Below are 20,836 nucleotides of genomic sequence, written 5' to 3' on the forward strand. Positions count from 1 at the left end.
GAATTTACGAACATGGGCTTAAAGTCAGTTAACGCAACAGCACTACGAGACCATCCTGGAGTTTTCCCTTCCAGACTCCAGAACTGTTCAAGTCAGAAGAACTCCCAGTTTCCAGAAACTCTACAACAGGGAGAGAAGTCACAATCTGCTCAGAGAGTACATGAGTGCTGCCCCATCAAGTTCTCTCTCTCTCTCTCTCTCTCTCTCTCTCTCTCTCTCTCTCTCTAATAAGTTCCTATTTTCTTGTTTGGTGAAGGATGTATCCTGTATTCTTTAGGGACTGATAATGGAACTACAGAACCAGAACCTTCCTTTGGTCCTTTTGAAAGCAGAGCTGAGCAACTTACTTATAAAGAAGCATCAACTCATCTGGATTTAAATAGAGCAAAAGCATTTATTGACCACCTACTCTGAGGTAGATGCTTACTCACCTCGACCAATCAACTTTTTTCCATAGTATAGCCCATTTTGCAGATAAGGAAACTGAGGTCTAGGAAAATAAAACACTTTCTAGAATGATTTGATGAGTATGACTCAGAACAAGAACTCAGAACTTCAAAGCATGCTGGCAAAGCTCCCACTTGCTGTGGAGTTCTCTGGACTCCTCACTCCAGCACTTGTAAGAAAATGTTACACAGGATAAAGTTATCCACATAATAAACTCCCTGATTGCTCAAGGGGATGCCTCCATGTCAACATTCATTCCCACTGAGAGACAGTGATTATGTCTCAGAGTTTCCGGGCAGTATTGTCCCCTTCTAGTCCATGTGTTCCTATGACAACTGTGACACACAGGTTTTCATACCCATTGAATAGATAATGGAGGTAAATTACAGACAGAGCATGCACGCTATTCATCCAGTACAGCACGCAGTGTTTAAGCTGGGGGGACCACAAACTCCTTTGAGTCCTGAAGTTTCCATCCCTTGCCATTCCCTACATATACACTACCAATCATTAAAAATAAAGAAAACTTGGCATTGTGCTTCCTAAACTCTGTATATTACATACTTAAAATGGAGGGACTTAAATCTAGGGTAGGTAGGGGAGCACCCAGACTGGTGGATTCAGCCCAGGTGGCCTGCCACCAAGGAGAGCCATGGTCCAGTGTAGTACCAGGGCTGAAGAAGGGAGGCTGTGGCATTTCGTTGTGAAAGCCACATGAAATTCAAGGAAGAAAGGTTTAGACCAAAAAAAAAAAAAATCGTTGGACCTTTTACGTGAAATATGAGCTCACACGCACTGAAGAGTAGCCAGGTTACTAAATAATTAATCAAGAGCTCAAGAGCGGGCGGGTAGCAGTTTGAAATGTAAATGAGGTGATGGCGAAGGTGTGATGCTGTCATCTGGAAGGACAGGCGTGAGTGGCATGGCGAGCAGAGAGTACCTGCTTCTGGGGAAAGCAGGGGCACAAAGGCGATACGAGGCCAAGGACAAAGGAGCCCAGAGCCCTCATCCCTGCCTTTGACCCACAGTTTCCTTTCATGTCTTTGTCTCCAAAGAGATTCTGAGAAATCATGGAAAGCCACGGAGCCTGGGGGTCGGGGAGGGAAGCCATCTGTAGGCATGCCCACCGATAAGCCTGCACTCTGCTCCCAACACTTGCTTTTCCTTGGGCTTCCCTGCTTCTTGGAGGAAAAGGCGCCTTTTGTCTTTTCTCCCTCTCTATTCTTAACTATTTCTCCGAAGCTCTTCTTGCCAGCAGTTCTGTGTGAGGTAAAGGCAGAAACCAGCTGCAAGCTGAAGAACAGAGCTGACAATGAAAAAGACTCAGTTGAGAGACACCTTATCAGCCTGGAAAACGCTGTGGCTTAGAGAACAAAACCTGTGAGATACAGAACGCTGGTCCCCTTGACTAAACATTGATCAAAATCTGCCATTCTAGGAGGAGAAATATGACAACTTGAGAAAAAAAGTAACTTAGATCTGCAAGGAACATCCATATTGAACTGAACGTAGCCTGGTGGCTAGGAGATGCTATAAATATTAGACACTCTTTTGTGTCCCCACCCTTCCCTTACTGAATACACCTGCCCGCAAGGAAAACAGCCTTCAGTGTGCTACTTTGGAAAATGTTGATGCTCGCAGTGGCTAATGGGAGAGCCTTCGAAGGTCGGAGGCTGAATCCCTGCATGGGATGCATATAAGCTAATGGAGTTTCGGTCCTTCCTCTTTTCAGGTTTAGGAAATCTCACGTGCACTGTACAGCAGATGTGGACACTGTCTAGGGAGACTGCCTATCCTTCTGGGCAGCCAATCACAGGGTGGCAGATGGGCGTAGCCGCATCAGAATTCAGTTCCTCACTCCTCCATTGTTGGTGGGATTGCAGACTGGTAAAACCATTCTGGAAATCAGTCTGGAGGTTCCTCAGAAAATTGGACATTGAACTGCCTGAGGATCCAGCTATACCTCTCTTGGGCATATACCCAAAAGATGCCTCAACATATAAAAGAGACACGTGCTCCACTATGTTCATCGCAGCATTATTTATAATAGCCAGAAACTGGAAAGAACCCAGATGCCCTTCAACAGAGGAATGGATACAGAAAATGTGGTACATCTACACAATGGAATATTACTCAGCTATCAAAAACAACGAGTTTATGAAATTCATAGGCAAATAGTTGGAACCGGAAAATATCATCCTGAGTGAGCTAACCCAATCACAGAAAGACATACATGGTATGCACTCATTGATAAGTGGCTATTAGCCCAAATGCTTGAATTACCCTAGATCCCTAGAACAAACGAAACTCAAGACGGATGATCAAAATGTGAATGCTTCACTCCTTCTTTAAATGAGGAAAAAGAATACCCTTGGCAGGGAAGGGAGAGGCAAAGATTAAAACAGAGACTGAAGGAACACCCATTCAGAGTCTGCCCCACATGTGGCCCATACATATACAACCACCCAATTAGACAAGATGGATGAAGCAAAGAAGTGCAGACTGACAGGAGCCGGATGTAGATCGCTCCTGAGAGACACAGCCAGAATACAGCAAATACAGAGGCGAATGCCAGCAGCAAACCACTGAACTGAGAATAGGACCCCCGTTGAAGGAATCAGAGAAAGAACTGGAAGAGCTTGAAGGGGCTCGAGAGCCCATATGTACAACAATGCCAAGCAACCAGAGCTTCCAGGGACTAAGCCACTACCTAAAGACTATACATGGACTGACCCTGGACTCTGACCTCATAGGTAGCAATGAATATCCTAGTAAGAGCACCAGTGGAAGGGGAAGCCCTGGGTCCTGCTAAGACTGAACCCCCAGTGAACTAGACTGTGGGGGGGAGGGCGGCAATGGGGGGAGGGTTGGGAGGGGAACACCCATAAGGAAGGGGAGGGGGGGATGTTTGCCCGGAAACCGGGAAAGGGAATAACACTCGAAATGTATATAAGAAATACTCAAGTTAATTAAAAAAAAAAAAAGAATTCAGTTCCTGCAGTGTGAACCCAGATGGGTGGTGTTGCTGAGGCAGGCAAGAGGAGAAAGCTGTCATAAAGAGGTGGGTCAGCCTGGGAAGGCTAGTTAGAGGCAGGCACAGGAAAATTTGGGAGCATGATACTCCCCAGATCCTGCCTTCAGCTCTGAAGCCTCCACAAAGTGAGTGGCCGGACTGAGCCTACTAAGGACAAAAACTCCTACCCAAGGTGGCCCTCCCTCTGCATTTTATTGTCCCTCCCCTTCCGTCCTCTCCCTTCAACAATCTGACCTTTATTCCTTTGGAGCAAAACCAAATGTGATCTTCTTCTGACCAAAGACTGTCCACCTCTGGGCCCTTCCTTGTATCATCAGTTTCCCTTACCTTTCTGATTTGGGCTGGTTGATGATGACCCAGTGAGAGCGAGTGTAAGAGACAGAAGGCTGAGAGGCAGCTAAGAACAGGCAAGGACCGTTTTCCCTGACTCCGACATCCTTCCTGCCTCCCTTCTTAGCCCCGCCCCAACACGTACCCATACTCTAGATTCTGTCTCCAACATATTGCCCAATTGGAAATCACTTATTTACTTGGAAAGTTTTGGTTATGTTTTAAATAAGATCTTGTGAAACTACACAAAGCCATCCATAATAAAAGTAGAAACGCAACTGAGCAAAGCACAGGACAGCAGCTCCTCCATCGTGCGGTCCTAACGGTGGTTGCAAACCTACGTACACTGTTTCAGACTTGGTTTGTTTGCCTCTTCGGTTGCTTTTTATGGCAGGGTCTTACTGTGTAGACTAGACCAAAATTCACAGAGAGGTTCAAACCTAATCTATAAATTCAATTCCTGCCTTTGTCTCCCAAACACTGAGACCAATGGCATGTACCATGATGCCCTCTGGCTTGTGCCAGATTCAAAAAGCATTTCTCGATGTATTAAAATTTGGGAAGACAACACTATATAACCATGCAGAACCCAGACAATTCCTTTCTGAGAATGTATTGTATGCCGTATACATGTCTCCAGGAGAGGAGTCCAATTGGTAAATTTTAAAGGGACAGGCTAGGACTCCTAAAACTCAGTAGATAAACAGCATCTACTATTTCAGTCTAAGAAGCACCATGCAAACTGTTAGGAGACATTACTTTTGAGGAAATGAACAGATAGTTTGTATTTAATCTGTGGGATATTTGTCTTTAATTTTGTGTGTTTACTAGATTTACTTTTTTTTTTTACAATTTCATACATTCTTTGATCAAAGTTGCCTTGTCGTCTTCTCTCATCCTCTTCCAATAAATCCCTTCTCCCCAGTCTTCTAACTTTTATGTCTGTTGCTTGCTTGTTTGTTTGCTTGTAGTTTATTGATGACTCACCTTACTTAATTGTGGTTTCCTACATAAGCATAGGTGGGAGTTATTTATTTGGGTGAGAGCAATGCACTAGTGGCACCACAGTTAAGGAGTATGACTTTCCTTCCCTATGCAAGTTTTAGCTGACTGTTGCTCCTATGGGAGGATGGGATCTTACACTCCTCTCTTCCATTCAAGGTAGAATGTTGACAGCTCCATTTTATGAAGGTCCTAAGCCAGTAGCCACTGCTTCTCTAAGTTACAGGTACATCAGCCATGTCTTATCCATATGAAAATATTCTGTAGCACCAATTCCCACCCTCCTCTTATATTCCCCTCATGATGTATATTCCCCTGAGCTCTGGGGATGGGTTATACAGATGTCCCCTGTAGGGCAGAGTACCCAAGAGTCCCTTGTTCTCAGCACATGGACCAGTTATGTCCCAATGCAAGCAAAAGCATCTCTAGCCAAGGCTGTGATCTGTGAGTGTACAGATAGAGAGTACTTGAACAGCATGTCCATATAGCAAATCAACAGCAACTGATTCAACCCCTGCCCCTGGACCTTCTCTGTCTATTACCTTCCTAGACATGAGCTTAGGAACCTAGACCATGTTGGCAATACCAACTATGAGTTCCTCCTGTGGAGTTGGGAGCGGGAGCAACAATCCATATTTCAAAAGAAAAAAATACACAAAAGGTAAGAAATGCTGAACTTCTCACTGTATAACAGTGAAGGGACACACAGGACCAGGGTTATGTGGATGTGTAGATGTGTTTCAGGGTACATACACAAACATACACACACACATACACACACACACACACACACAAACACACACACTCAATTGATCAATTAATAAGTAATTTTTAAAAATTTAAAGCAGTGTGCAAAAGTGTTCTTGACTTGAAGATGATTTGGGAATGGTTTGTCAAGTAGGATGAGAGTCCTTCATGGTAGGAGTCCTTCCCTGGTGGCTTTAGAACTCTGTTTCCTGTAGAGAAGAAAGGGGAGAAGGGTCAGCAAAATGATCAGAAGGTAAAGAAAGACACTTCCCACCAAGACTTGATGTTGTGACTTTGATCTCCAGAACCACACAGTAGCAGAAGAGAGCAAACTCCTACAAGCGCTCCTCTGACATTTACACACGTTACAGTGGTGGATATGCATTTAAAAATAAATGACTATAAAAGAAGAGAAGCATCCAGAGAGAGTCCCAAAGTTGCTCGTCTACATGGCCTCCCTGAGATGCTTTCATTGTATGGGCAAGATGACAGAAGTAGCATGTTCCAGGTTGAGGCCAGCTCAACACTGGCCATCCTGAGGTCTCACATACCCTGTGAGAGTTAAGCGACTCACACACAGCCTCAAGTCTACAGCTTCACAGTAAACATAATGGTGACTACACCCCTTCCAAGCTGATGGCAAGGGTAAGTGAAGGCTGTGGAAGGACCTGCTGGGATGCTTCCTACTACAACTGTGGGTCCCCATGAAGTGCTGCATGAGATCCAAATGGATCAGCGTGTTCGCTGCACCCTAGATGATAACGAGAAAGCTGCGAAGATGCTATTTTCGGGTATTGGGTTTACATTGCAGGTATTTGAACAAAGGTAATTTGATCACAGAAGCAAGTCAAAGGTCAGAGGACTGTAAGTGGCAAGAGAGTTCACATACTTCCTTCCACCCATGTCCTTAGTAAATGTCCCATATAACCATAGACCAGTGTCTGCCTATGCAAAGGGTCAAGGGTCCCATAGAGCCATTTACTCCATGAATCATGTGTCTTCAGATAAATACTGACATACCCACAGTCTTGATGTCTGGAAGGGATGGGGCTTCGTGAGTTCTTGGCTCCCATGGCAATGCTGACACATCAAGCCAAGCCAGCACGCAGAGCTCCTGAGGAAGCACTGTCAACAGCTTGGCTTTCACTCATATGCTATCCATCTTCCCGGTGATGGCAACCCAACTTGTTCCTTCAATGCATTTGCTGTCTCTCCTCAATGCTAAGGTTGGCTCCCCAAGGCCACAGTCACTGTGGAAATAAGATCTGAGTGACTCTGGCTGCTATTTTACCATCTGCAGATTTGACTTTATATCAGGCCCAGGTGTCAGGCTCTAGGTGTCAGAAATTATAGAAAATGGCACAAGTCACATCAAGATATTCTCAGGGACTACAACCTTAGAGTCAAGTATCTAGAAGAGGGTGTATGATTTAAAGGGAGAAGCCTGGCTTTGTCAGTACTAAGGACTGTTCTAAAAGAGGCTGTATATGCTGTCTCCATCACTATCACCACACACCTGCCCAGAGCTAGCAAGAAAGAGGCCACACACACCCACTTATATGAGCCTCAGGCACACCTCCAGTATTGGAAAAGGTAAGCAGTTGCCTTCTATTTCCCGGTTTCTGAACACAAACAGGCCTTAGTTTCCATAATCCAAGCACACTTGGCCTCAATATCCATGGCTTCTACATCCTCAGATTTAACCAGTGAGGACTGAAAATGCTTAAGAGACAAACTGTCCCCATAAACAAAATATAAACATTTTGTCTCTATCCTCTGACTAAATGCTATGGTTCAACACAGGGCTTACTATGTGTTTTAAGTCATCTAAAGTTGACTTAAACTACATGGATGAATGTAGTTTAAGTCACTCTTTAATTTTTATTTTTGTGTATGTATGAGTGTTTGTGTCCATGGGTCTGAACGAGCATACACATGTTTGCACATATATGGAGGCCAGACTACTCAGGTATAATTCCTCTGATGCCATCCACCTTAGTTTCCTTTTAAGATTTTTATTTTTAGAATTTTAAATTATGTGAACATAGTATGTACATGTGAATACTGCTGTCAGATTCCCCGGGAGGTAGGGTTATACGCAGTTGTGAGCCAGCCACCTGCATTGGGTACTGAAAACTGAACCCCGGTCTTCTGCAAGAGCAGTAAGTGCTCTAAAACAATCCCTCCAACCACCACTAATTCTTAAACAAGGTCCCTCATTGGCCTGGAACTCATTGACTAGCATAGTCCAGTTACCCAGTGAGACCAAGGAATATTCCAGTCTCCACATGTCAGGTCTGGGATTATAGGCTTTTTTGGTCATAGTTCTATTACTGTGGAAAACAAAAAAGCCCATGACCAAGGCTACTTATAAATATGTAATTATATTTATAATTAAATATAAACATTTAATTAGCAGCTTGCTTACAGTTTCAGATGCTGAGTCCATTATCATCACTGTGGGAAGTGTGGTGGCAGGCAGGCAGGTGTGGTACTAGAGCAGTAGCTCAAGAGCTTCCATCCTGATCAGCAAGCAGGATGAGATAGAGAGAGAGAAACTGGGCTTGATGTGGGGTTGTGAAACCTTAAAGCACCCAAAGTCATATACCCCTCCAACAAAGCCACCACACACACACACACACACACACACACACACACACACACACACTCACACACACACAACTACTACTACTACAAAAACTACTACTACTACTACTACTACTACTACTACTACTACTACTAACTCTGGATTTTTCCATGTAATTTCTGGAATCTGTATCAAATTCAGGTCTCATACTTTACTAAATGAGCTATCTTCTCAGGGTTCAAATTTTTAAATAGAATATAAAGGTACATGAGAAAATAGGTGTATACTATTTGCAAATATAACATCATTTTATGTAAGAGGCTTGAGTACCTCAAGGTTTGGGGGTCCATTCAGAGGCAACCTTGGAACCAACTCCACCACAATGGTGAGGCAAAACTCTATAGTGTGGCCTGCAACATCTGCCAAAGCTAGTGATCAATTAAAATGACTTGTTCCTTCATTCTTATCAGTCCATGTCCAAAGTATCTTTCTTTGCATAAACATGACTCAGAAAAAAATTAAGCTTTACATCTTCAAATATCAAACTGAGGTTCATTAAGTATACAGCTAATATACCTTACTTAAAATAAGATATTTTACATGTTTATACCTGTTGTGTAGCAGTTTTCTCTGAGACTGAAACATTCCATCCCATAGGGAAGCTTTCTAAAAACAGAAAATAAACAACTAAAAAGGCTTCAGGAAGTCCCTGAAGCTGGCCAGATTCACTAGGACCCTCCCTCGTTATACAATAATAAAGACATCTAAGAGTTATTCCCAAACAAGACAAGGAAGACTCTGGGACCAGCAGAGCTTCTTGAAGGAGGTTTAGACACATCAAGTCACTTGGAAAGGGCTCTTTCCAACTCATTGAGCTGCCTGCAGGCTGTGCAGTGTGTTCCAAGTTTCCCAACTTTTGTGAGCTGTCACTCATCCTGGGATGAACTATAGTGATGCAATTCCCTTTGAGTATTTCTGTTCCTATAGGTAACTTCTTACCCATACACCTGAAAATAACTCCAAAAAAACTAATTGGTTCACAATTTGGACTTCAGTAGTATCTGTAATTTGCTCTGTTGTAGACTTGCTTCCTCATGTGTGTGTGTGTGTGTGTGTGTGTGTGTGTGTGTGTGTGTGTGTGTGTTGCACCTTCCCAGAAAAAGTCTGGCATACAACAATATCCTATATATTTTCCAAATTTTAATAAAATACACACATATGGAATATTCTGAGCACATGGACAGGAAAAGTTGCAAAATCCCTTCTAGAAGAGATTTCTTTTTTTGCTAACCACTCATGAAAAGGGGGAAAGTCTTTGATCACTCCTTTTTGAGAATGAGTGGGAAGGACAGGCAACCTGCCCTTTGCTCTTTAATTCGAAACACCAGTGGCATGTACCTGACCTCAGATGACATAGCTCTCTGCCATCTTCTGTATGTCCTAGGCTGTCAGCCACCTCCACAGCCTCAGTCCAGTAAGTCAGTCACAGCTGGAGGGCTCACTGTGGCTTTAACTGAGTATGTGTTCAGTGGGCTTCCGCTTCTGTACTGAGTCTTTTGCTCCAGGATCAAGTGCTATTCCTGAAACTGAAAATTCCATGTTTCTCATTACTGTTTTGAGGAAAAGATTTCCCAGATGCACAGTATGGTCTGTGCTTAGTTATGCAATGACTGATTTGCAATATGCCAAGGAACCAGCCAGTCCCCTCTTTCTACTTTATTTGGAAATATTACCAAAACCCTCTTCCACCATAGACCCTTCAGTATGGCTAGTTAAGTTATGGAACCAAGAACTATGAAAGAGGCCATAAGCCTCTTATAAGTGTGCTCTACCTAGAACCCAAAGATGAGGGTTCAAAAACTGCACCCACTTGGGACTATCCATAGGACTGTAATCTAGCCATTCGACTTTTGATTCCTAGATGCAATCCATCCAAAGATCAGGTGGGGAGGCTTGAGGAAGGCCCGGCAGTTCCAAGCCTCAGGCCCTGACCCCATGCACAGCGCTCAGAGGAACTAGATCACAAATTCATAAGGAAGTTGCAGAAATCAGGTTTGTACTACTGAAATGCCTGTACAGAACTAGACTTTCTGTGTGTGAGTTCTGAGTGAAGGCCATGCCCTCTACCTGGCCCCAGAACATGATTCTTGAGAATGGCGAAGCTAGTCTGAAATAGGGCCCCCAATGGGGACTGTTAAGCCAGGGGTCCAGGCAAGCACTACCAAAGGGCGGAGAAACTGTGACTCCCTTTTGGATGAGCCCATTGTCCTCAGAACTGAACCCGCTGCCTTCCTGGAAAGCTGCCACTGAGAGGTCACAGCTAGACAAAGGGTGTGCTGGGAGTGTTCTTACACAGGAGGCACAGGGTCCCTCCTATTGATCCCATCACTGCCTGCTCTGGAACAGAACATGGCATAATGAACCATTTGTTAAGGGCTGACAGAGTAGTAAATCCATGAGAGCAAGTCAGGTGGCACATGCCTACCCCCGGGGCACTGATGCAAAACCAATGAGATGGGAGTGACCAAGATCCCATGATGCAACTGTCCAAAAGGAACTGGCTAGAAGTGGAGGGATGAGGGCCTCCAAAGACCTCCAGACACAGAGCTGCTGGGCACCAAGACATGCTTTGTGTGCCACCAGTCCAGTCAGTTCAGTAGCTCCAGCTGTCACTCCGTCTCCTCTGACACATTGTGATGAAGCAGGCAACCCCAATCAAAGTGCCAACGGAAGCCACAAGATTCTCCCATGTTCATACTTAAGTGAGCCTCAACCACAGACACTTCTGTTCTAGGGGCAGAGGAGACTAGCCATTTGCCTCCTTCCTGTCCTGCTCTGACCTGGACATGTGACAAAGAAACAAACACTAATGAGTGGGTGTTGAAGGGATCCAAAGTAGTGGCAGGGAGGTGGAAAACTGGACCCATCCTAGCCTTCCTTTTCTGCCTGGCTTCATGTGTGCTTGTCATTTTCTTGGAGGCATTCCTCTTCTGTAGGAAGTCTCCTTTGCTGTTTCCCTGGTTGTTACAATCATTGTGACTATGTATTGATACATTGTATTGATACAAAATCACCACCACCACCATCATCATCATCATCATCATCACCCTTACCATCCTGTTCAGTTGTTTTCTTTCTTCCTTCTTCACCTCCTCCCTCTCTCTCCCCCTCCTCCTTCTCCCTCTCCCTCTTCTTCTCCCTCTCCCTTTCCTCCCTTCTCATTCCTGCCCTTATCTCCAATACATTCCTCTCTCTCCAGACCTCTCAGCTCCTCACTGATCTAAAGCCCACAAGTCAGGGCTGGGGATTTAGCTCAGTGGTAGAGCGCTTACCTAGGAAGCGCAAGGCCCTGGGTTCGGTCCCCAGCTCTGAAAAAAAGAACCAAAAAATAAAATAAAATAAATAAAGCCCACAAGTCAATGTCTTTCCTTCCTGTAATTCACTGACCAAAACGCCTACAAAATATTCTTTTTGGAACTCTAGTCTAAAAGAATCTTCACACACACATGCACACACACACACACACACACACACACACACACACACACCACCAGCAGCAGCAGCAGTTGAAATAGCTCTCTTGGGAGAACATTAGACTGGAGAGTCATCGCGCTATTGAAGACCCCAGAGGCCAGCTCTGAGGCAGCCTTATTCCTCCCAAGTTCTTCCCACCTAGCACCTTCTGAGCATTGGCAGTTCCAGGGACCTGATAAACTCATGAAGTTCCTTTTCATTCCCAATAGTTGCAACAGCAGCAAGAGGAAGAACTGGACCTATGCTTAAGGTATGGGGAGTCCTGGGTTAAAGGACTTTATATGTGAACAACTAGGAAGGGGCCCAGCAGTACCCTAAGCAGTAGCCAGTCCAGAGGCACAGCACCTCCCAGCCCCATTCGGTTCTCAAGGTCACCTAGAAGTCCCTCCCCTATTCTGAGAGCAGAGCTGGTTTCCAGAGAGTTCGTTGAGTAAATTCACGGTCAGCTAAATGAGTGAATGGATTGACAAATGTCACAGCTTTGAGTGGTGGCAGGTTTTGTGTCTTCTTGGCTGGAACCGGATGCAGTGAGTCTGAGGCTATGCTGCAGGACCAGAGCCAGGTGCGTGGCTCTTCCTTTGCAGGTGACAGTACCTTTGATAAAAGCACTCGGTTCCATTGTCACAGTGACTACTGCTGTTTGCTGTGGATTATCACCGTGTTGGGGTTTACGCAGATGGGTTCTGGCTCCATTCATAATTCCTTTGATTTAGGAAAGGTCACCATCACAGAAGGGAACTAAGCAATTGCCAAGCACCAGGACCCAAAGCAGCTTTGGTCTTGGCACAGGTGGATGTGATCTTATTCACTGGTGATCTTGTGCAGGTGTGTCCCCTGAATGTCCAGGGCAAAGGATGGAGCCAGGGCTCACCCTCCTGAGAGGGACATTGAGATTCCTGGGCAGCAGACCAACTCAACCATATGTCATCCCAGAAAGTAACTGCTTTTCCCATATATGATCATAGCTAACGCTTGAAAGCCTGCTTCGCCTGGATCTTTTCACAAAACCTAGGCAAAGCATGCTGTGTGCTCTCTCCTGGTGCCTCTTCCCAGGGATGAGCGAGGCTGAGCTCCCAGGGAAGCGATTCCATTCTGCTCAGCAGGAGTGATCATGGGTCTGTAAGTTCGCTCAGTATGTTTGTTAAGGGGGTGACACCCTGGCTCGGGAACAGCAGCTGAGGGAAACAGAGATCCTATTGGGCAACTGCATCCCAATTCTCCTATCAATTCTCCCCCACCCCTTTACCTTTTAGAAAATGTTAATGTATTCCTGATGAATTCAGTGTGAAAAAAAATATGTTTATCAGCTTGGGTTTAAATTTTTTATTCATAATAAGAAAGAAAGTGGCACCGATGAGCCTTCGGCCCTCACAACATTGCTGGGTCCTTGGGGCTTTACTAAGATGACCAGAGGGGAGAACGTAATGCCAAGACAAACAAGTGCTCACTTGCACCAGGTGTGAGTGCCATGTATGGGGTTGAGGGAGGCAGACTGTGGTGACAGATAACCCCAAAAGTTGTCATTTGGTAGCTACATAAGTTGTGTCTTTAGTTGGGGCCAAATGGATGAGAAGTTTGTCACTGTTCACAGGCGCAGGGCGCATGGAGCAAGCCACTCCTTTTCCAAGTACACTCCCTGTCTTGGAACTCTGCTAGCTGGGAAGCCTGGGAGCCCTTGCTCTGCAGTACAGAAGGGTGACTGAAGTTCACAACAGCTTGTCCTGAGATGTACAAGGAACTAGAAGAGAGAGGATCAGAGTCCCCGAAACACAGAATAGTCATTGTTTGAGCAGATAGAAATGTGAATTGTGTTGATTTGATCGGGGTAAGATGTGTGGAACTGCCCCATTCCTACAGACAATCATGTATGTGGGTGAATTTTTTCCTGAAATAAAAAAAGAAAAGAAAAAAGGGTTGGGGAGGGAAGTGTCTTCCCAAGCAGCCTAATATCATTAAGACTTGTATTTCTGCCACACACTACCAATGCCACTCCAGTGTGATGTCCATGTCCCCTAGCCTAGGCTACCTACCATTGTGCTTCACACACATACACAGTCCACCTCGGCAACCTCCCACTCTCCCAGTCAATGATACTGCACAAAAGCCATCACACTGTGGACTGCAGCCCCCACCAGGGTCTTCAGTTTGTTGTGAACGAACTCCGGTGTCACACAGCTCAATTCAGCATAAAGATGGTTCAAGCACCAGGGAAAGAGGAAAAGGGGAGAAAACACTCATCTAAAAGTCATGCAGCCAGAGAGAGGGAGGCCTGGGCCAGCTCCCTTCTCCTAAGGCCCAGACCTGTTGCCTCAGATCCTCCTCCTCTCTCTCCAGTAAACAGAGCAGGCTGGTGGGAATCAGAACTCAGTCCTTGCCATTGGGAAGACTCCAAGGCCTCGGGGCATGTACAGCAAACAGTGCTGCCTGCTCTTCGGTCAGATGGGGCCAGCCAGCCCTCCAGTTGTTTGATTTCTAAACCTGCCTCTACCTCCCTGAGGCCTCAGAGAGCTCAGGGCTTGTGAATCAACACAACATTTAATTAACTGCACATTAAAGTTTCCATCTTTCAAGGAAGGGAATTAGGGACAACGCACTTTCCAAAGCATTCGTTAATGAAAAGACAAATTCTAAAGTCTCCCGAGTGTGGAGTGGTCCTCAGCAAACCAGGCTGCTGCCTGCCTTGCTTTTGGGGGGTTGGCCACTAGCTTCAACTGAGCTGAAGTCTTCTGAGTCCCTTTCCAGGCAACTGCTTGCACCTTGAGGTTTCCTAAACAATACTTAAGAGCTTTTGAACAATACTCAAAAATATTTCCAATTATATTGAATTGTGAAATTGATATATTTAATATAAAAGGTGGAGAACTGTCCTTTTAAGACATGCATGAACAACATAATTGAAATAAATAGCTGGGATGTCTAGGGAAGGCATATGGGTTAATGATCCTGAGGGACAAAGCAGTCAGCTTGACTTGTAGAGGTAGAGATCACAAAGGACAGGGCGAAAGAAGGACCAGGATACAGCCAGCCTGACTTACAGCCAACAAATTGATACTCTTCAATCATCCCCACAGTTCCTGCCAGGTCTGGACATCCAGTCTGAGTATCAAAGCCCACCCACCATAAGAAGAGAGCGCATGGTTCATAAAGCCATGAATGCTGGTCCTGCTTCTGTCTCAGCCCTCTGCTTCACTGCATCTCCTCATCACCTCCTCCTCCTCCTCCTCCCCTCCTCTCCTTTCTCCCCCTCCTCCTCTTCCTCCTCCTCTTTTCACTCAGGGAAGTCTATTACTTAATAAGAAATGCTTCCCAAATGCCTAGGATCCTATGCTATGACCCTCGTAAATGGAGAGGAAACAGATAAAGATAAGAATGTCATTCATGTGCCACCTGATATACACAGCAGCAAGAGGCTGAAAAAATATTCCTCCTGTTCCTGCTGTTCTACCTGGTTCTACTGTCCTCTCTCCTGTCCTCTCTGCTTCCCTTCTCTTTCTCTCTCTGCCCTTCATTAACAGCTCTATGAGTCACAGGTAATGCTGAGCCTGGAAGACCTTACTTTCAAAATCTAAGCCTGGCTTGGATCCGTGAGGCAGAGGCTCCTGAACAACTGGGCAAAAGAGACGGAGAAGACACAGAAGATGGTCTGGTCAGCCTAGGATTACATTAGGAAGGTTTCCCAGAGATGGAAAGGCCAGAGTCAACTTGTGATTTGGTCCAGAATAAACCGCAGGAAGATTTAGGTGAGCTTCAGCAGGTCCATCGGTAACATCTGTAATCCTTGTCAGTGGCTCCCATGCAGGCATGTATATGAGTGGGAAGGATTTCGGGGACCACATCAAAATCAGGATAGGCCTGTCTTCTCACCTGAGAGCTAATTCAGTGAGTCTGATTGGGCCTCCTGAATTTAAGATATGTAGTGTATGTTTATTTATTCGGTCCATACAGCATTTCTTTTCAAGCCTCACCTTATCAAGTTAGAGATTAGTCAAACCAATGAAAACAGGTCTCTGGGACTCAGGAACGCCATGACGAAACCCCAAAGGTTTAGCCAATTGTTTCTGCTACATATATTTGGTGCATATTGTTTATTTAGATGGCCAAGATTTAATCTGGGTTATATGGAATACTTTCCATCATCAACAACAAAAGGTGGAATCATCAATACTCTTGGAGAATAAGCTTCAAAGGTTCTGTGTCTCTTTTCTTTTTTTAAAGGCATCTCGACTTATTTTGACATGGCAGAAAAGTTTTGCATTCATCCCAGCATCCACTGTTGTGACAGCTGCATTTAATGAGTGCAAAATGATCAGAAAAACATCCTTTGCCTTGAGTTGCCAGTTGGTGACAGGGGAGAGGTGACACTGTAATCAGAGCACTGGGGTCCTGCACACATCTGGGGAGGTGGGGTGCTTGCACGTCTGGCCTGTACCAGGTGGCTCTGAGAGTGGCCTTGAAACCAAATAAGACCCTCAGACCCACATCCCCTGGAACCCTTCCTCAAACAGAAGGACGAGGACTGGGCTGGCCCCCTCAGGCTATTCAGTAAAAGGTTCATTCAAAGTCAAGCTCTTAAAAATTCTACATAGCTTTCTTACTGAGAAAAGATTTTTCTAGCTAATCTAGCATACTGATAATTAACAAACTCGGGAGAAACTGAAAGAAATGAAAGAGAAAGCACGCTAAATAATTCATGTGTAAATGCTTAAATTTGTAAATAAAGGACTTCCATTAAATATTGATCATCGTGATAGATTGAATTATTTTTCAGCAAACATTCAAGGCTCATATCTTGACACATAAACATAGATCTCCATGGGTAGGGTTCGGGTTTGTACGAGTGCAGTTAACCTTGAGCTTGAGTCTTACTCTGCCAATGAAAAGGCAGATAACCAGGTGCCAATATGGAGCCTTGATCCTCAACCCACTACAAGCTTTTACTTGCACTTCAAAGACCCATAAGCCAAGGACTGGGAAAGCTTCATGAGGAAAAAATAAAAACAACACAGGAACCTGAATTCCCACCACGGGTGGGAAAAGCCAGGAATGGGGTTATACTCAAAATCTCTGTGCTGGATCCGGTAGAGAGCTAGGGCTTATTGGTCAGTTGGTAAGTTCCAGTTTCAGTGACAGAGCCTCTCTTAAAAAAAAGAAAAAATTAAGAAATGGTGAAGGAAGATGCCAGATGTCAACGTCTGGGCTCTACACACATGTATACATTTGCACATAAATCTACACGCATGAACATGTATACATATATACAACACCCATGTACACATACTAACTCTATACAAACACATACACCCATAAACGCACTCATACATACACACACAGTAACATTCACACATACACACAGAGTAACACTCACACACAGTAACACTCACACACACATACACACACAATAACATACACACACAATAACATACACACACAGTAACACACACACACGCACGCACGCACACTTGCGCGCTTATAAGCCAGACAGCTCTGGGCACTCTGAGAAGCAGGTGAAACAGACCTGAGCTCAAACCTGCAGTGGAAAGCAGAATTGTCCACATGCGCATGTGCATTGCAGAGCAGAGCATCTTGGGAAGAAAGCTGCCTAGCTGAGCCCAACCTCCATCCGCCAGCCTCCAGCTGACCTGCCGCCCAGGAAACATGAGCATAGAAGATGCTTAATTGAAGTCCCTGAGATTTGGGGTTGTTTGTTATTCAGGATCATTGTGTTGTTTCATAAGCTTTTGATGGAGATCGCCAACAATGTGTGCTTGATTACGTGACAAAGAAATGATTCCAGCTGTGCTGAATGCCTCCTGCAGTTCTGTGGACACAGATTGAGGCTGCTGTTGACTGAATATGTGTCTCCTTGAAATTCATGTTAAAGCCCTAACTGCCAACAGGGCAGTTTCTGGTGGAGTGTTTAGGAAGCGATTAGGTCTTCCTACCATGTAAGGACAAAGGAAGCCAGCTGTTGACAAACCAGGAGGAGAGAGCCCTCACCAGGAACTTTGATCAGATGGTACCTTGATCTTGGTCTGCTCGGCCTGCAAACTCTTGAGAAACAAATTGTCCTGTGAACTTTCTGTTCTATGGTATATTTATAGCATCCTGAATGTATGGAGGGAATGCAGATGGGGCAAACGTGCCATTCAATCTATTGTATTTACAGAAAGCTGGGTAAATAACACCATTCTGAATTACATTCACTGCTTTTATCGCTCCATTCTGGAGCCATGAAATCACGTGTAACACGGGGACTAGTATAAAACTTTAGTAAGACTTTCCAGCCAGCTCTTGGGTCCCCACTCTCTCCAATGACCTCACCTCTCACAGATTGCTGAGACCAAAACAACAGAAAGGAGGGAGGGAGGAAAGGAGAGACAGACAGGTGGTCACCTCACAGCCTCACAGCTGCAAAGAAGTACCCCAGTGGGGACTGCATGGTGAAGTAACTTAGTCCATACTGCTATGAATACACTGGGAGCTGAGAAGGGTACAGGAAGTAAGGATCAGACTGAATTTTCAAAGGCCTCCTGCTAGTGACAGACTCCTGAGAGCCAGACCCCCCCACCTCCTAAAAGTTCCACAGTTCCTAAGATCACCTCACCCAAGAGCTGGAGAACAGCATTCTAAACATAAGGCAGGTGAAAATCAACCCCCACCGGTGTACAGCCCCCCCCACCTGTGTGAAGTCCTTCACACTCACACACACACACACACACACACACACACACACACACACACCTGTGTGCAGCCCTTCCCCTCCCCTTGTGTGAAGCCTCCCCCTCACACACACCGGTGTACAGCCCTTCCCCCTACCTGTGTGAAGACCTTCCCCAGCCACCTGTGTGAAGTTCTTCACACACACACACACACACACACACCTGTGTGCAGCCCTTCCCCCTCCCACCTACATGCAGCTCTCCCCACCACATGTGTGAAACCCTCCCCCATCTGTGTATAGCCCTTCCCCCCACTTATGTAAAGCCTTTCCCCCACACACACACACACACCTGTGTGCAGCTCTTCCCCCTCTCCCTCTCACATGTATGCAGCCCCTCCCCCCATACCTGTGTACAACCCTTCACCTTGAGTCTGATTCATTTCCACATGGCTCCAGCCCCAGTTTCTACCTTTCTTCAGTCCCAGAAAGACAACAAAAGCAGAGAGTCTCATGAGGCACCGTGACAATTAACTCTCGAGAGGAAAATCCTCTCGGTGTCTGAAAGCTTACTCTAAGTTGTATTTATTTAATTTATGCTCTACTGATGAATAATTAGGGCAGGAATTAATTTTGAAATGCAAATGTGCAGTGGGTCTCCCAGTTTTGTCTTGGGTACCCTCTGTCCTCACTTCTACTGCTGTTAGAGTCTTAATGGATTTAGTTAAGCAAAGGGATGAAATTATTTTTTCTAATGCTTTATTTACTTGATTGAGTCAGACTTTTTGTCAAATATTGACAACAAATGTTTGTTCGAGATCATATGCCACAGAATTTAATAGAAATAAAAACCTGAAGTACAGAGCTGTCATCTGTTTCATGTCGTGTGGGTGATCTATTCAAATGATGGTTGGTTGCCAGGAAGGTAGTTTGTAGTCATGAGCCTGTCTATAAGAACTGTTCATTTATTAATCAGCATAGAAAGTCCTTGTCATCTCTGAAAACGTTGCAGAAATAGCCTTTGAGAAAGCTTTCCAACTATAAAAACAAGAAAAACTGCCTTTCCCATCTTCTCCCTCAAGTGCCAAGGAGTTCAGAGTCTGGTGAACATCCCCTTCATGGCTGGTTCACTAGCCAGTGACTGACAGCTTGTGTAAAGCGGTACTGTATTCTATACCAGATTTACACTGTACAAATCTATACACCGTCCACAGGCAAAGTCAAGCAAGAAAACCTCTGTTGTATTTTAGTCATGATACTACCTGGCCTCACCCCCGGTGTGTCCTCAATGTTTCTCTGCTTTCATGGAAAGCAGGACCCATGAAGGCAAGCTCCTCGCCAGCCGAGGAGAATGAAATGTCTGTGTCCGTTAGTAGCAGGGAAGTGTTACATTAAAGAAGAAATAGAAGTCCGAAGGAGAGATGCCCTCTTCAGCATAAGTATGGTAAAATTGGATTTAATGGGAACAGAAGATGCCAAAGCAGAGTTCAGGACTGGACCCTGTGTCCTGTGGGGGAATCCATACAGGGAAGCTCAGGATAGCCCATGTGAGTTCCAGGAGCTACAAGCTACCCAGACAAGTCGAGAATGAATGCCAAGGTACATCCTGGAATGTACCTCACAAAGGGAGAGACAGCAACCGGGGTTGGGGCTGGGAACAAGAGCCAAGTAGGGGATGCTTTCACCGAGGTGAAGAATTTTCAATTTCTGTGTTTACCTAAGGAAAAGAGTTGTTTGCGTTGGACAGAATGCTGAAGCACCCCTTCTTTTCAAAGCACAACGTATAATTTGATTTAAGGATACTGCCGAAGCTCAACCCACTACCCTAGCGGAAGCCCTGGTCACTGTCAATGTGACGCAACCTGGAGTCATGTGAAAAGGGTTTGAGCCCAACAGTTGCCTTTGTCACATAGATCTGTGGGCATGGCTGTGAGGAATCTGTCTTGATTGTGAATTGATGTACAAGGGTCACACCCACTGATGTTACTAACTAAGCATGAACCTATAAGAATTCCAGCAAGAGCATTCATCCCAGGTCCTTCCTCCAGGTTCCTGACTTGAGTTCCTACCCTGACTTCCCCAGGTTGCTTTAGGTCAGTATTTTATCACAACAGCCAAATGAAGGTAGAGTAATACCAGTCACACAAGTCACTTGTAGAGATGGCTTTGTCCTGTTGTCTAACTATAAGACGTAAATCAGCATTCAGATCTGGATTCCTTGAGTTTCCCACAATTCTCTACTGGCTGATAATGGATATAGAGAAAGAAAAAAGTAAGAACAGTGGTGGGTATCTATAACACCAGGCAGCATTCCTCCAGAGGATGGAGAGTTGGAGGCAAGGAAGGAAAGAAAGTGGGGCAAGAGGAAAAGAGGAGGAAAGGGTTTAGGAAAGGAAAATAACTTTCTCATAAGTACAGCCCTAAAGTCAATCCCCTGCAACCAAAGAAAAAGGGGTTGGGGCTAGAGCGTCCGTCCGCTCCTCGGGAAATCCTCTCA

The sequence above is a fragment of the Rattus norvegicus genome, chromosome 9 (genome assembly GCF_021556685.1).
Source record: "Rattus norvegicus strain SHRSP/BbbUtx chromosome 9, alternate assembly SHRSP_T2T, whole genome shotgun sequence".
In the NCBI taxonomy this organism is placed as follows: Eukaryota; Metazoa; Chordata; class Mammalia; order Rodentia; family Muridae; genus Rattus; species Rattus norvegicus.